Genomic DNA, 17,550 nt, shown 5'->3' with positions numbered 1-17,550 from the left:
TGTCATAATATAATAGAGACAGGAGATCTAGCTGGTCTGTCGTAATATAATTGAGACAGTTGATCTAACTGGTCTGTCATCATATAATAGAGTCAGTAGATCTAGCTGGTCTGTCATAATATAATAGAGACAGTAGACCTAGCTGGTCTGTCATACTATAATAGAGACAGTAGATCTAGCTGGTTTGTCATGATATAATAGAGACAGTAGATCTGCTGGTCTGTCATAATTTAATAGAGACAGTAGATCTAACTGGTCTGTCATCATATAATAGAGACAGTAGATCTAGCTGGTCTGTCATAATAAAATAGAGACAGGAGATCTAGCTGGTCTGTCGTAATATAATTGAGACAGTTGATCAAGCTGGTCTGTCATAATTTAATAAAGACAATAGATCTAGCTGGTCTGTCATAATGTAATAGAGACATTGGATCTAGCTGGTCTATAATATTACAATAGAAAGGGTAGACCTAGCTGGTCTGTCATAATATAATAGAGACAGTAGATGTAGCTGGTATGGCATCATATAATATAGACAGTAGATCTAGCTGGTCTGTCATAATATAATAGAGACAGTAGATATAGCTGGTCTGTCATAATATAATAGAGACATTAGATCTAGCTGGTTTATCATACTATAATAGAGACAGTAGATCTAGCTGGTCTGTCATATTATATAGAGACAGTAGATCTAGCTGGTCTGTCATAATATAATAGAGACAGTAGATCTAGCTGGTCTGTCATATTACAATAGAGAGGGTAGACCTAGCTGGTCTGTCATAATATAATAGGGACAGTAGATCTAGCTGGTCTGTCATAATATAATAGAGACAGTAAATATAGCTGGTCTGTCCTAATATAATAGAGACAGAAGATCTAGCTGGTCTGTCATAATATAATAGAAACAGAAGATCTAGCTGGTCTGTCATAATATAATTGAGACAGTAGATCTAGCTGGTCTGTCATAATATAATAGAGACAGTAGATCTAGCTGGTCTGTCATAATATAATAGAGACAGTAGATCTAGCTGGTCTGTCATAATATAATAGAGACAGTAGATCTAGCTGGTCTGTCATGTTAAAATAGAAAGGGTAGACCTAGCTGGTCTGTCATAATATAATAGGGAAAGTAGATATAGCTGGTCTGTCATAATGTAATAGAGACAGAAAATATAGCTGGTCTGTCCTAATATAATAGAGACAGAAGATCTAGCTGGTCTGTCGTAATAAAATAGAGACAGTAGATATTGCTGGTCTATCATATTACAATAGAAATGAATAGACCTAGCTGGACTGTCATAATATAATAGAGACAGTAGATCTAGCTGGTCTGTCATAATATAATAGAGACAGTAGATCTAGCTGGTCTGTCATAATATAATAGAGACCGTAGATCTAGCTGGGTTGTCATAATATAATAGAGACAGTAAATCAAGCTGGTCTATCATATTACAATAGAGAGGGTAGATCTAGCTGGTCTGTCATAATATAATAGAGACAGTAGATCTTGCTGGTCTATCATATTACAATAGAGAGGGTAGATCTAGCTGGTCTGTGATAATATAATAGAGACAGTAGATCTAGCTGGTCTGACATAATATAATAGAGACAGTAAATATAGCTGGTCTGTCCTAATATAATAGACACAGTAGATCTAGCTGGTCTGTCATATTACAATAGAGAGGGTAGACCTAGCTGGTCTGTCATAATATAATATGGACAGTAGATCTTGCTGGTCTGTCTTAATTTAATAGAAACAAAAGATCTACCTGGTCTGTCATAATATAATAGAGACAGTAAATATAGCTGGTCTGTCCTAATATAATAGGGACAGAAGATCTAGCTGGTCTGTCATAATATAATAGAAACAGAAGATCTAGCTGGTCTGTCATAATATAATAGAGACAGTAGACCTAGCTGGTCTGTCATAATATAATAGAGACAGTAGATCTAGCTGGTCTGTCATAATATAATAGAGACAGTAGATCTAGCTGGTCTGTCATAATATAATAGAGACAGAAGATCTAGCTGGTCTGTCATAATATAATAGAGACAGTAGACCTAGCTGTTCTGTCATAATATAATAGAGACAGTAGATCTAGCTGGTTTGTCATCATATAATAGAGACAGTAGATCTAGCTGGTCTGTCATAATATAATAGAGACAGGAGATCTAGCTGGTCTCTCGTAATATAATTGAGACAGTTGATCTAACTGGTCTGTCATCATATAATAGAGACAGTAGATCTAGCTGGTCTGTCATAATATAATAGAGACAGTAGACCTAGCTGGTCTGTCATAATATAATAGAGACAGTAGATCTAGCTGGTTTGTCATAATATAATAGAGACAGTAGATCTGCTGGTCTGTCATAATTTAATAGAGACAGTAGATCTAGCTGGTCTGTCATAATATAATAGAGACAGGAGATCTAGCTGGTCTGTCGTAATATAATTGAGACAGTTGATCAAGCTGGTCTGTCATAATTTAATAAAGACAATAGATCTAGCTGGTCTGTCATAATGTAATAGAGACATTAGATCTAGCTGGTCTATAATATTACAATAGAAAGGGTAGACCTAGCTGGTCTGTCATAATATATTAGAGACAGTAGATGTAGCTGGTTTGGCAAAATATAATAGAGAAAATATATCTAGCTGGTCTGTCATAATATAATAGAGACAGTAGATCTTGCTGGTCTGTCATAACAGAAGAGAGACAGTAGATCTAGCTGGTCTATCATATAACAATAGAGAGGGTAGATCTAGCTGGTCTGTCATAATATAATAGAGACAGTAGATGTAGCTGGTATGGCATCATATAATATAGACAGTAGATCTAGCTGGTCTGTCATAATATAATAGAGACAGTAGATATAGCTGGTCTGTCATAATATAATAGAGACATTAGATCTAGCTGGTTTATCATAATATAATAGAGACAGTAGATCAAGCTGGTCTATCATATTACAATAGAGAGGGTAGATATAGCTGGTCTGTCATAATATAATAGAGACAGTAGATCTTGCTGGTCTATCATATTACAATAGAGAGGGTAGATCTAGCTGGTCTGTCATAATATAATAGAGACAGTAGATCTAGCTGGTCTGTCATATTATATAGAGACAGTAGATCTAGCTGGTCTGTCATAATATAATAAAGACAGTAGATCTAGCTGGTCTGTCATATTACAATAGAGAGGGTAGACCTAGCTGGTCTGTCATAATATAATAGGGACAGTAGATCTAGCTGGTCTGTCCTAATATAATAGAGACAGAAGATCTAGCTGGTCTGTCATAATATAATAGAAACAGAAGATCTAGCTGGTCTGTCATAATATAATAGAGACAGAAGATCTAGCTGGTCTGTCATAATATAATAGAGACAGTAGATCTAGCTGGTCTGTCCTAATATAATAGAGACAGAAGATCTAGCTGGTCTGTCCTAATATAATAGATACAGAAGATCTAGCTGGTCTGTCGTAATAAAATAGAGACAGTAGATATTGCTGGTCTATCATATTACAATAGAAATGAATAGACCTAGCTGGTCTGTCATAATATAATAGAGACCGTAGATCTAGCTGGTCTGTCATAATATAATAGAGACCGTAGATCTAGCTGGTTTGTCATAATATAATAGAGACAGTAAATCAAGCTGGTCTATCATATTACAATAGAGAGGGTAGATCTAGCTGGTCTGTCATAATATAATAGAGACAGTAGATCTTGCTGGTCTATCATATTACAATAGAGAGGGTAGATCTAGCTGGTCTGTGATAATATAATAGAGACAGTAAATATAGCTGGTCTGTCCTAATATAATAGAGACAGTAAATATAGCTGGTCTGTCCTAATATAATAGAGACAGAAGATCTAGCTGGCCTGTCCTAATATAATAGAAACAGAAGATCTAGCTGGTCTGTCATAATTTAATAGAGACAGTAGATCTAGCTGGTCTGTCATAATGTAATAGAGACAGTAGATCTAGCTGGTCTGTCATAATGTAATAGAGACAGTAGATCTAGCTGGTCTGTTATAACATAATAGAGACAGTAAATATAGCTGGTCTGTCCTAATATAATAGGGACAGAAGATCTAGCTGGTCTGTCATAATATAATAGAAACAGAAGATCTAGCTGGTCTGTCATAATATAATAGAGACAGTAGACCTAGCTGGTCTGTCATAATATAATAGAGACAGTAGATCTAGCTGGTCTGTCATAATATAATAGAGACAGTAGATCTAGCTGGTCTGTCATAATATAATAGAGACAGAAGATCTAGCTTGTCTGTCATAATATAATAGAGACAGTAGACCTAGCTGGTCTGTCATAATATAATAGAGACAGTAGATCTAGCTGGTTTGTCATAATATAATAGAGACAGTAGATCTAACTGGTCTGTCATCATATAATAGAGACAGTAGATCTAACTGGTCTGTCATCATATAATAGAGACAGTAGATCTAGCTGGTCTGTCATAATATAATAGAGACAGGAGATCTAGCTGGTCTGTCGTAATATAATTGAGACAGTTGATCTAACTGGTCTGTCATCATATAATAGAGACAGTAGATCTAGCTGGTCTATCATAATATAATAGAGACAGTAGACCTAGCTGGTCTGTCATACTATAATAGAGACAGTAGATCTAGCTGGTTTGTCATGATATAATAGAGACAGTAGATCTGCTGGTCTGTCATAATTTAATAGAGACAGTAGATCTAACTGGTCTGTCATCATATAATAGAGACAGTAGATCTAGCTGGTCTGTCATAATAAAATAGAGACAGGAGATCTAGCTGGTCTGTCGTAATATAATTGAGACAGTTGATCAAGCTGGTCTGTCATAATTCAATAAAGACAATAGATCTAGCTGGTCTGTCATAATGTAATAGAGACATTAGATCTAGCTGGTCTATAGTATTACAATATAAAGGGTAGACCTAGCTGGTCTGTCATAATATATTAGAGACAGTAGATTTAGCTGGTTTGGCATAATATAATAGAGACAGTATATCTAACTGGTCTGTCATCATATAATAGAGACAGTAGATCTAACTGGTCTGTCATCATATAATAGAGACAGTAGATCTAGCTGGTCTGTCATAATATAATAGAGACAGGAGATCTAGCTGGTCTGTCGTAATATAATTGAGACAGTTGATCTAACTGGTCTGTCATCATATAATAGAGACAGTAGATCTAGCTGGTCTATCATAATATAATAGAGACAGTAGACCTAGCTGGTCTGTCATACTATAATAGAGACAGTAGATCTAGCTGGTTTGTCATGATATAATAGAGACAGTAGATCTGCTGGTCTGTCATAATTTAATAGAGACAGTAGATCTAACTGGTCTGTCATCATATAATAGAGACAGTAGATCTAGCTGGTCTGTCATAATAAAATAGAGACAGGAGATCTAGCTGGTCTGTCGTAATATAATTGAGACAGTTGATCAAGCTGGTCTGTCATAATTCAATAAAGACAATAGATCTAGCTGGTCTGTCATAATGTAATAGAGACATTAGATCTAGCTGGTCTATAGTATTACAATATAAAGGGTAGACCTAGCTGGTCTGTCATAATATATTAGAGACAGTAGATTTAGCTGGTTTGGCATAATATAATAGAGACAGTATATCTAGCTGGTCTGTCATAATATTATAGAGACAGTAGATCTTGCTGGTCTGTCATAATAGAAGAGAGACAGTAGATCTAGCTGGTCTATCATATAACAATAGAGAGGGTAGATCTAGCTGGTCTGTCATAATATAATAGAGACAGTAGATGTAGCTGGTATGGCATCATGTAATATAGACAGTAGATCTAGCTGGTCTGTCATAATATAATAGAGACAGTAGATATAGCTGGTCTGTCATAATATAATAGAGACATTAGATCTAGCTGGTTTATCATACTATAATAGAGACAGTAGATCTAGCTGGTCTTTCATATTATATAGAGACAGTAGATCTAGCTGGTCTGTCATAATATAATAGAGACAGTAGATCTAGCTGGTCTGTCATATTACAATAGAGAGGGTAGACCTAGCTGGTCTGTCATAATATAATAGGGACAGTAGATCTAGCTGGTCTGTCATAATATAATAGAGACAGTAAATATAGCTGGTCTGTCCTAATATAATAGAGACAGAAGATCTAGCTGGTCTGTCATAATATAATAGAAACAGAAGATCTAGCTGGTCTGTCATAATATAATAGAGACAGTAGATCTAGCTGGTCTGTCATAATATAATAGAGACAGTAGATCTAGCTGGTCTGTCATAATATAATAGAGACAGTAGATCTAGCTGGTCTGTCATAATATAATAGAGACAGTAGATCTAGCTGGTCTGTCATGTTAAAATAGAAAGGGTAGACCTAGCTGGTCTGTCATAATATAATAGGGAAAGTAGATATAGCTGGTCTGTCATAATTTAATAGAGACAGTAAATATAGCTGGTCTGTCCTAATATAATAGAGACAGAAGATCTAGCTGGTCTGTCCTAATATAATAGATACAGAAGATCTAGCTGGTCTGTCGTAATAAAATAGAGACAGTAGATATTGCTGGTCTGTCATAATATAATAGAGACCGTAGATCTAGCTGGGTTGTCATAATATAATAGAGGCAGTAAATCAAGCTGGTCTATCATATTACAATAGAAATGAATAGACCTAGCTGGTCTGTCATAATATAATAGAGACAGTAGATCTAGCTGGTCTGTCATAATATAATAGAGACAGTAGATCTAGCTGGTCTGTCATAATATAATAGAGACCGTAGATCTAGCTGGGTTGTCATAATATAATAGAGGCAGTAAATCAAGCTGGTCTATCATATTACAATAGAGAGGGTAGATCTAGCTGGTCTGTCATAATATAATAGAGACAGTAGATCTTGCTGGTCTATCATATTACAATAGAGAGGGTAGATCTAGCTGGTCTGTGATAATATAATAGAGACAGTAGATCTAGCTGGTCTGTCATAATATAATAGAGACAGTAAATATAGCTGGTCTGTCCTAATATAATAGACACAGTAGATCTAGCTGGTCTGTCATAATATAATAGAGACAGTAGATCTAGCTGGTCTGTCATAATGTAATAGAGACAGTAGATCTAGCTGGTCTGTTATAATATAATAGAGACAGTAGATCTAGCTGTTCTGTCATAATATAATAGAGACAGTAGATCTAGCTGGTCTGTCATAATTTAATAGAAACAAAAGATCTAGCTGGTCTGTCATAATATAATAGAGACAGTAAATATAGCTGGTCTGTCCTAATATAATAGGGACAGAAGATCTAGCTGGTCTGTCATAATATAATAGAAACAGAAGATCTAGCTGGTCTGTCATAATATAATAGAGACAGTAGACCTAGCTGGTCTGTCATAATATAATAGAGACAGTAGATCTAGCTGGTCTGTCATAATATAATAGAGACAGTAGATCTAGCTGGTCTGTCATAATATAATAGAGACAGAAGATCTAGCTTGTCTGTCATATTACAATAGAGAGGGTAGACCTAGCTGGTCTGTCATAATATAATAGAGACAGTAGATCTAGCTGGTTTGTCATAATATAATAGAGACAGTAGATCTGCAGGTCTGTCATAATATAATAGAGACAGTAGATCTAGCTGGTTTGTCATAATATAATAGAGACAGTAGATCTAGCTGGTCTGTCATAATTTAATAGAGACAGTAGATCTAACTGGTCTGTCATCATATAATAGAGACAGTAGATCTAGCTGGTCTGTCATAATTTAATAGAGACAGTAGATCTAGCTGGTCTGTCGTAATATACTTGAGACAGTTGATCAAGCTGGTCTGTCATAATTTAATAAAGACAATAGATCTAGCTGGTCTGTCATAATGTAATAGAGACATTAGATCTAGCTGGTCTATAATATTACAATAGAAAGGGTAGACCTAGCTGGTCTGTCATAATATATTAGAGACAGTAGATGTAGCTGGTTTGGCATAAAATAATAGAGACAGTATATCTAGCTGGTCTGTGATAATATAATAGAGACAGTAGATCTTGCTGGTCTGTCATAATAGAAGAGAGACAGTAGATCTAGCTGGTCTATCATATAACAATAGAGAGGGTAGATCTAGCTGGTCTGTCATAATATAATAGAGACAGTAGATGTAGCTGGTAGGGCATCATATAATATAGACAGTAGATCTAGCTGGTCTGTCATAATATAATAGGGACAGTAGATATAGCTGGTCTGTCATAATATAATAGAGACATTAGATCTAGCTGGTTTATCATAATATAATAGAGACAGTAGATCAAGCTGGTCTATCATATTACAATAGAGAGGGTAGATCTAGCTGGTCTGTCATAATATAATAGAGACAGTAGATCTTGCTGGTCTATCATATTACAATAGAGAGGGTAGATCTAGCTGGTCTGTCATAATATAATAGAGACAGTAGATCTAGCTGGTCTGTCATATTATATAGAGACAGTAGATCTAGCTGGTCTGTCATAATATAATAGAGACAGTAGATCTAGCTGGTCTGTCATATTACAATAGAGAGGGTAGACCTAGCTGGTCTGTCATAATATAATAGGGACAGTAGATCTAGCTGGTCTGTCATAATATAATAGAGACAGTAAATATAGCTGGTCTGTCCTAATATAATAGAGACAGTAGATCTAGCTGGTCTGTCATAATATAATAGAAACAGAAGATCTAGCTGGTCTGTCATAATATAATAGAGACAGTAGATCTAGCTGGTCTGTCATAATATAATAGAGACAGTAGATCTAGCTGGTCTGTCATAATATAATAGAGACAGTAGATCTAGCTGGTCTGTCATAATGTAATAGAGACAGTAGATCTAGCTGGTCTGTTATAATATAATAGAGACAGTAGATCTAGCTGTTCTGTCATAATATAATAGAGACAGTAGATCTAGCTGGTCTGTCATAATTTAATAGAAACAAAAGATCTAGCTGGTCTGTCATAATATAATAGAGACAGTAAATATAGCTGGTCTGTCCTAATATAATAGGGACAGAAGATCTAGCTGGTCTGTCATAATATAATAGAAACAGAAGATCTAGCTGGTCTGTCATAATATAATAGAGACAGTAGACCTAGCTGGTCTGTCATAATATAATAGAGACAGTAGATCTAGCTGGTCTGTCATAATATAATAGAGACAGTAGATCTAGCTGGTCTGTCATAATATAATAGAGACAGAAGATCTAGCTTGTCTGTCATATTACAATAGAGAGGGTAGACCTAGCTGGTCTGTCATAATATAATAGAGACAGTAGATCTAGCTGGTTTGTCATAATATAATAGAGACAGTAGATCTGCAGGTCTGTCATAATATAATAGAGACAGTAGATCTAGCTGGTTTGTCATAATATAATAGAGACAGTAGATCTAGCTGGTCTGTCATAATTTAATAGAGACAGTAGATCTAACTGGTCTGTCATCATATAATAGAGACAGTAGATCTAGCTGGTCTGTCATAATTTAATAGAGACAGTAGATCTAGCTGGTCTGTCGTAATATACTTGAGACAGTTGATCAAGCTGGTCTGTCATAATTTAATAAAGACAATAGATCTAGCTGGTCTGTCATAATGTAATAGAGACATTAGATCTAGCTGGTCTATAATATTACAATAGAAAGGGTAGACCTAGCTGGTCTGTCATAATATATTAGAGACAGTAGATGTAGCTGGTTTGGCATAAAATAATAGAGACAGTATATCTAGCTGGTCTGTGATAATATAATAGAGACAGTAGATCTTGCTGGTCTGTCATAATAGAAGAGAGACAGTAGATCTAGCTGGTCTATCATATAACAATAGAGAGGGTAGATCTAGCTGGTCTGTCATAATATAATAGAGACAGTAGATGTAGCTGGTAGGGCATCATATAATATAGACAGTAGATCTAGCTGGTCTGTCATAATATAATAGGGACAGTAGATATAGCTGGTCTGTCATAATATAATAGAGACATTAGATCTAGCTGGTTTATCATAATATAATAGAGACAGTAGATCAAGCTGGTCTATCATATTACAATAGAGAGGGTAGATCTAGCTGGTCTGTCATAATATAATAGAGACAGTAGATCTTGCTGGTCTATCATATTACAATAGAGAGGGTAGATCTAGCTGGTCTGTCATAATATAATAGAGACAGTAGATCTAGCTGGTCTGTCATATTATATAGAGACAGTAGATCTAGCTGGTCTGTCATAATATAATAGAGACAGTAGATCTAGCTGGTCTGTCATATTACAATAGAGAGGGTAGACCTAGCTGGTCTGTCATAATATAATAGGGACAGTAGATCTAGCTGGTCTGTCATAATATAATAGAGACAGTAAATATAGCTGGTCTGTCCTAATATAATAGAGACAGTAGATCTAGCTGGTCTGTCATAATATAATAGAAACAGAAGATCTAGCTGGTCTGTCATAATATAATAGAGACAGTAGATCTAGCTGGTCTGTCATAATATAATAGAGACAGTAGATCTAGCTGGTCTGTCATAATATAATAGAGACAGTAGATCTAGCTGGTCTGTCATAATAGAATAGAGACAGTAGATCTAGCTGGTCTGTCATATTACAATAGAAAGGGTAGACCTAGCTGGTCTGTCATAATATAAAAGGGACAGTAGATATAGCTGGTCTGTCATAATGTAATAGAGACAGAAGATCTAGCTGGTCTGTCCTAATATAATAGAGACAGTAGATCTAGCTGGTCTGTCATAATATAATAGATACAGAAGATCTAGCTGGTCTGTCGTAATAAAATAGAGACAGTAGATATTGCTGGTCTATCATATTACAATAGAAATGAATAGACCTAGCTGGTCTGTCATAATATAATAGAGACAGTAGATCTAGCTGGTCTGTCATAATATAATAGAGACAGTAGATCTAGCTGGTCATTCATAATATAATAGAGCCATTAGATCTAGCTGGTCTATCATATTACAATAGGGAGGGTAGACCTAGCTGGTCTGTCATAATATAATAGGGACAGTAGATCTAGCTGGTCTGTCATAATGTAATATAGACAGTAGATCTAGCTGGTCTGTCATAATATAATAGAAACAGTAGATCAAGCTGGTCTATCATATTACAATAGAGAGGGTAGATCTAGCTGGTCTGTCATAATGTAATAGAGACAGTAGATCTAGCTGGTCTGTCATAATATAATAGAGACAGTAGATCTAGCTGGTCTGTCATAATATAATAGAGACAGTAGATCTAGCTGGTTTGTCATAATATAATAGAGACAGTAGATCAAGCTGGTCTATCATATTGCAATAGAGAGGGTAGATCTAGCTGGTCTGTCATAATATAATAAAGACAGTAGATCTTGCTGGTCTATCATATTACAATAGAGAGGGTAGATCTAGCTGGTCTGTGATAATATAATAGAGACAGTAGATCTAGCTGGTCTGTCATAATATAATAGAGACAGTAAATATAGCTGGTCTGTCCTAATATAATAGAGACAGAAGATCTAGCTGGTCTGTCATAATATAATAGAAACAGAAGATCTAGCTGGTCTGTCATAATATAATAGAGACAGTAGATCTAGCTGGTCTGTCATAATATAATAGAGACAGTATATCTAGCTGGTCTGTCATATTACAATAGAGAGGGTAGACCTAGCTGGTCTGTCATAATATCATAGGGACAGTAGATCTAGTTGGTCTGTCATAATATAATAGAGACAGTAGATCTAGCTGGTCTGTCATAATATAATAGATACAGAAGATCTAGCTGGTCTGTCATAATATAATAGAGACAGTAGATCTAGCTGGTCATTCATAATATAATAGAGCCATTAGATCTAGCTGGTCTATCATATTACAATAGAGAGGGTAGACCTAGCTGGTCTTTCATAATATAATAGGGACAGTAGATCTATCTGGTCTGTCATAATATAATAGAGACAGTAGATCTAGCTGGTCTGTCATAATGTAATATAGACAGTAGATCTAGCTGGTCTGTCATAATATAATAGAAACAGTAGATCAAGCTGGTCTGTCATTATATAATAGAGACAGTAGATCTAGCTGGTCTGTCATAATATAATAGAGACAGTAGATCTAGCTGGTTTGTCATAATATAATAGAGACAGTAGATCAAGCTGGTCTATCATATTACAATAGAGAGGGTAGATCTAGCTTGTCTGTCATAATATAATAGAGAGAGTAGATCTTGCTGGTCTATCATATTACAATAGAGAGGGTAGATCTAGCTGGTCTGTGATAATATAATAGAGACAGTAGATCTAGCTGGTCTGTCATAATATAATAGAGACAGTAAATATAGCTGGTCTGTCCTAATATAATAGAGACAGTAGATCTAGCTGGTGTGTCATAATATAATAGAGACCGTAGATCTAGCTGGTCTGTCATAATATAATAGAGACAGTAGATCTAGCGGGTCTGTCATATTACAAAAGAGAAGGAAGACCTAGCTGGTCTGTCATAATATAATAGGGACAGTAGATCTAGCTGGTCTGTCGTAATATAATAGAGACAGCAAATATAGCTGGTCTGTCCTAATATAATAGAGACAGAAGATCTAGCTGGTCTGTCATAATATAATAGAAACAGAAGATCTAGCTGGTCTGTCATAATATAATGGAGACAGTAGATCTAGCTGGTCTGTTATAATATAATAGAGACAGTAGATCTAGCTGGTCTGTCATAATATAATAGAGACAGTGGATCTAGCTGGTCTGTCATAATATAATAGAAACAAAAGATCTAGCTGGTCTGTCATAATATAATAGAGAAAGTAGATCTTGCTGGTCTGTCATAATATAATAGAGACAGTAGATGTAGCTGGTCTGTCATAATATAATAGAGACAGTAGATCTAGCTGGTCTGTCATAATATAATAGAGACAGTAGATCTAGCTGGTCTGTCATAATACAAGAGAGACAGTAGATCTAGCTGGTCTATCATATAACAATAGAGAGGGTAGATCTAGCTGGTCTGTCATAATATAATAGAGACAGTAAATATAGCTGGTCTGTCCTAATGTAATAGAGACAGTATATCTAGCTGGTCTGTCATAATATAATAGAGACAGTAGATCTAGCTGGTCTGTCATAATATAATAGAGACAGTAGATCTAGCTGGTCTGTCATAATACAAGAGAGAGTAGATCTAGCTGGTCTATCATATAACAATAGAGAGGGTAGATCTAGCTGGTCTGTCATAATATAATAGAGACAGTAAATATAGCTGGTCTGTCCTAATGTAATAGAGACAGAAGATCTAGCTGGTCTGTCCTAATATAATAGAGACAGTAGATCTAGCTGGTCTGTCATAATATAATAGATACAGAAGATCTAGTTGGTCTGTCATAATATAATAGAGACAGTAGATCTAGCTGGTCATTCATAATATAATAGAGCCATTAGATCTAGCTGGTCTATCATATTACAATAGAGAGGGTAGACCTAGCTGGTCTGTCATAATATAATAGGGACAGTAGATCTAGCTGGTCTGTCATAATATAATAGAGAGAGTAGATCTAGCTGTTCTGTCATAATGTAACATAGACAGTAGATCTAGCTGGTCTGTCATATTACAATAGAGAGGGTAGACCTAGCTGGTCTGTCATAATATAATAGAGACAGTAGATCTAGCTGGTCTGTCATAATATAATAGAGACATTAGATCTGCTGGTCTGTCATAATATAATAGAGACAGTAGATCTAGCTGGTTTGTCATAATATAATAGAGACAGTAGATCAAGCTGGTCTATCATATTACAATAGAGAGGGTAGATCTAGCTTGTCTGTCATAATATAATAGAGACAGTAGATCAAGCTGGTCTATCATATTACAATATAGAGGGTAGATCTAGCTGGTCTGTGATAATATAATAGAGACAGTAGATCTAGCTGGTCTGTCATAATATAATAGAGACAGTAAATATAGCTGGTCTGTCCTAATATAATAGAGACAGTAGATCTAGCTGGTGTGTCATAATATAATAGAGACAGTAGATCTAGCTGGTCTGTCATAATATAATAGACACAGTAGATCTAGCTGGTCTGTCATATTACAATAGAGAGGGAAGACCTAGCTGGTCTGTCATAATATAATAGGGACAGTAGATCTAGCTGGTCTGTCATAATATAATAGAGACAGTAAATATAGCTGGTCTGTCCTAAAATAATAGAGACAGAAGATCTAGCTGGTCTGTCATAATATAATAGAAACAGAATATCTAGCTGGTCTGTCATAATATAATGGAGACAGTAGATCTAGCTGGTCTGTTATAATATAATAGAGACAGTAGATCTAGCTGGTCTGTCATAATATAATAGAGACAGTGGATCTAGCTGGTCTGTCATAATATAATAGAAACAAAAGATCTAGCTGGTCTGTCATAATATAATAGAGACAGTAAATATAGCTGGTCTGTCCTAATATAATAGGGACAGAAGATCTAGCTGGTCTGTCATAATATAATAGAAACAGAAGATCTAGCTGGTCTGTCATAATATAATAGAGACAGTAAATGTAGCTGGTCTGTCATAATATAATAGAGACAGTAGATCTAGCTGGTCTGTCATATTACAATAGAGAGGGTAGACCTAGCTGGTCTGTCATAATATAATAGAGACAGTAGATCTAGCTGGTCTGTCATAATATAATAGAGACATTAGATCTGCTGGTCTGTCATAATATAATAGAGACAGTAGATCTAGCTGGTTTGTCATAATATAATAGAGACAGTAGATCTAGCTGGTCTGTCATAATTTAATAGAGACAGGAGATCTAGCTGGTCTGTCGTAATATAATTGAGACAGTTGATCAAGCTGGTCTGTCATAATTTAATAAAGACAATAGATCTCGCTGGTCTATCATAATGTAATAAAGACATTAGATCTAGCTGGTCTGTCATAATGTAATAGAGACATTAGATCTAGCTGGTCTATAATATTACAATAGAAAGGGTAGACCTAGCTGGTCTGTCATAATATATTAGAGAGAGTAGATGTAGCTGGTTTGGCATAATATAATAGAGACAGTATATCTAGCTGGTCTTTCATAATATAATAGAGACAGTAGATCTAGCTGGTCTGTCATAATATAATAGAGACAGTAGATCTAGCTGGTCTGTCATAATACAAGAGAGACAGTAGATCTAGCTGGTCTATCATATAACAATAGAGAGGGTAGATCTAGCTGGTCAGTCATAATATATTAGAGACAGTATATGTAGCTGGTATGGCATCATATAATATAGACAGTAGATCTAGCTGGTCTGTCATAATATAATAGAGATCTAGCTGGTCTGTCATAATGTAATAGAGACAGTAGATCTAGCTGGTCTGTCATAATTTAATAGAAACAGTAGATCAAGCTGGTCTATCATATTACAATAGAGAGGGTAGATCTAGCTGGTCTGTCATAATATAATAGAGACAGTAGATCTAGCTGGTTTATCATAATATAATAGAGACAGTAGATCAAGCTGGTCTATCATATTTCAATAGAGAGGGTAGATCTAGCTAGTCTGTCATAATATAATAGAGACAGTAGATCTTGCTGGTCTATCATATTACAATAGAGAGGGTAGATCTAGCTGGTCTGTCATAATATAATAGAGACAGTAGATCTAGCTGGTCTGTCATAATATAATAGGGACAGTAAATATAGCTGGTCTGTCCTAACATAATAGAGACAGTAGATCTAGCTGGACTGTCATAATGTAATAGAGACAGTAGATCTAGCTGGTCTGTGATATTATATAGAGACAGTAGATCTAGCTGGTCTGTTATAATATAATAGAGACAGTAGATCTAGCTGGTCTGTCATAATATAATAGAGACATTAGATCTGCTGGTCTGTCATAATATAATAGAGACAGTAGATCTAGCTGGTTTGTCATAATATAATAGAGACAGTAGATCTAGCTGGTCTGTCATAATTTAATAGAGACAGGAGATCTAGCTGGTCTGTCGTAATATAATTGAGACAGTTGATCAAGCTGGTCTATCATAATTTAATAAAGACAATAGATCTAGCTGGTCTGTCATAATGTAATAAAGACATTAGATCTAGCTGGTCTGTCATAATGTAATAGAGACATTAGATCTAGCTGGTCTATAATATTACAATAGAAAGGATAGACCTAGCTGGTCTGTCATAATATAATAGAGACAGTAGATCTAGCTGGTCTGTCATAATATAATAGAAACAGTAGATCAAGCTGGTCTATCATATTTCAATAGAGAGGGTAGATCTAGCTAGTCTGTCATAATATAATAGAGACAGTAGATCTTGCTGGTCTATCATATTACAATAGAGAGGGTAGATCTAGCTGGTCTGTCATAATATAATAGAGACAGTAGATCTAGCTGGTCTGTCATAATATAATAGAGACAGTAAATATAGCTGGTCTGTCCTAACATAATAGAGACAGTAGATCTAGCTGGTCTGTCATAATATAATAGAGACAGTAGATCTAGCTGGTCTGTCATATTATATAGAGACAGTAGATCTAGCTGGTCTGTTATAATATAATAGAGACAGTAGATCTAGCTGGTCTGTCATACTATAATAGAGACAGTAGATCTAGCTGGTCTGTCATAATATAATAGAGACATTAGATCTGCTGGTCTGTCATAATATAATAGAGACAGTAGATCTAGCTGGTTTGTCATAATATAATAGAGACAGTAGATCTAGCTGGTCTGTCATAATTTAATAGAGACAGGAGATCTAGCTGGTCTGTCGTAATATAATTGAGACAGTTGATCAAGCTGGTCTATCATAATTTAATAAAGACAATAGATCTAGCTGGTCTGTCATAATATATCAGAGACAGTAGATCTACCTGGTCTGTCATATTACAATAGAGAGGGTAGACCTAGCTCGTCTGTCATAATATAATAGGGACAGTAGATCTAACTGGTCTGTAAATATAGCTGGCCTGTCCTAATATAATAGAGACAGAAGATCTAGCTGGTCTGTCATAATATAATAGAAACAGAAGATCTAGCTGGTCTGTTATAATATAATAGAGACAGTAGATCTAGCTGGTCTGTCAAAATATAATAGAGACAGTGGATCTAGCTGGTCTGTCATAATATAATAGAAACAAAAGATCTAGCTGGTCTGTCATAATATAATAGAGACAGTAAATATAGCTGGTCTGTCCTAATATAGTAGGGACAGAAGATCTAGCTGGTCTGTCATAATATAATAGAAACAGAAGATCTAGCTGGTCTGTCATAATATAATAGAGACAGTAGACCTAGCTGGTCTGTCATAATATAATAGAGACAGTAGATCTAGATGGTCTGTCATAATAAAATAGAGACAGTAGATCTAGCTGGTCTGTCATATTACAATAGAGAGGGTAGACCTAGCTGGTCTCTCATAATATAATAAAGACAATAGATCTAGCTGGTCTGTCATAATGTAATAAAGACAATAGATCTAGCTCGTCTGTCATAATGTAATAAAGACATTAGATCTAGCTGGTCTGTCATAATGTAATAGA

Source organism: Oncorhynchus clarkii, chromosome 7 (genome assembly GCF_045791955.1).
Source record: "Oncorhynchus clarkii lewisi isolate Uvic-CL-2024 chromosome 7, UVic_Ocla_1.0, whole genome shotgun sequence".
Lineage (NCBI taxonomy): Eukaryota > Metazoa > Chordata > Actinopteri > Salmoniformes > Salmonidae > Oncorhynchus > Oncorhynchus clarkii.
The sequence above is the reverse complement of the archived record's forward strand: the minus strand, read 5'-3'. Positions refer to the sequence as shown.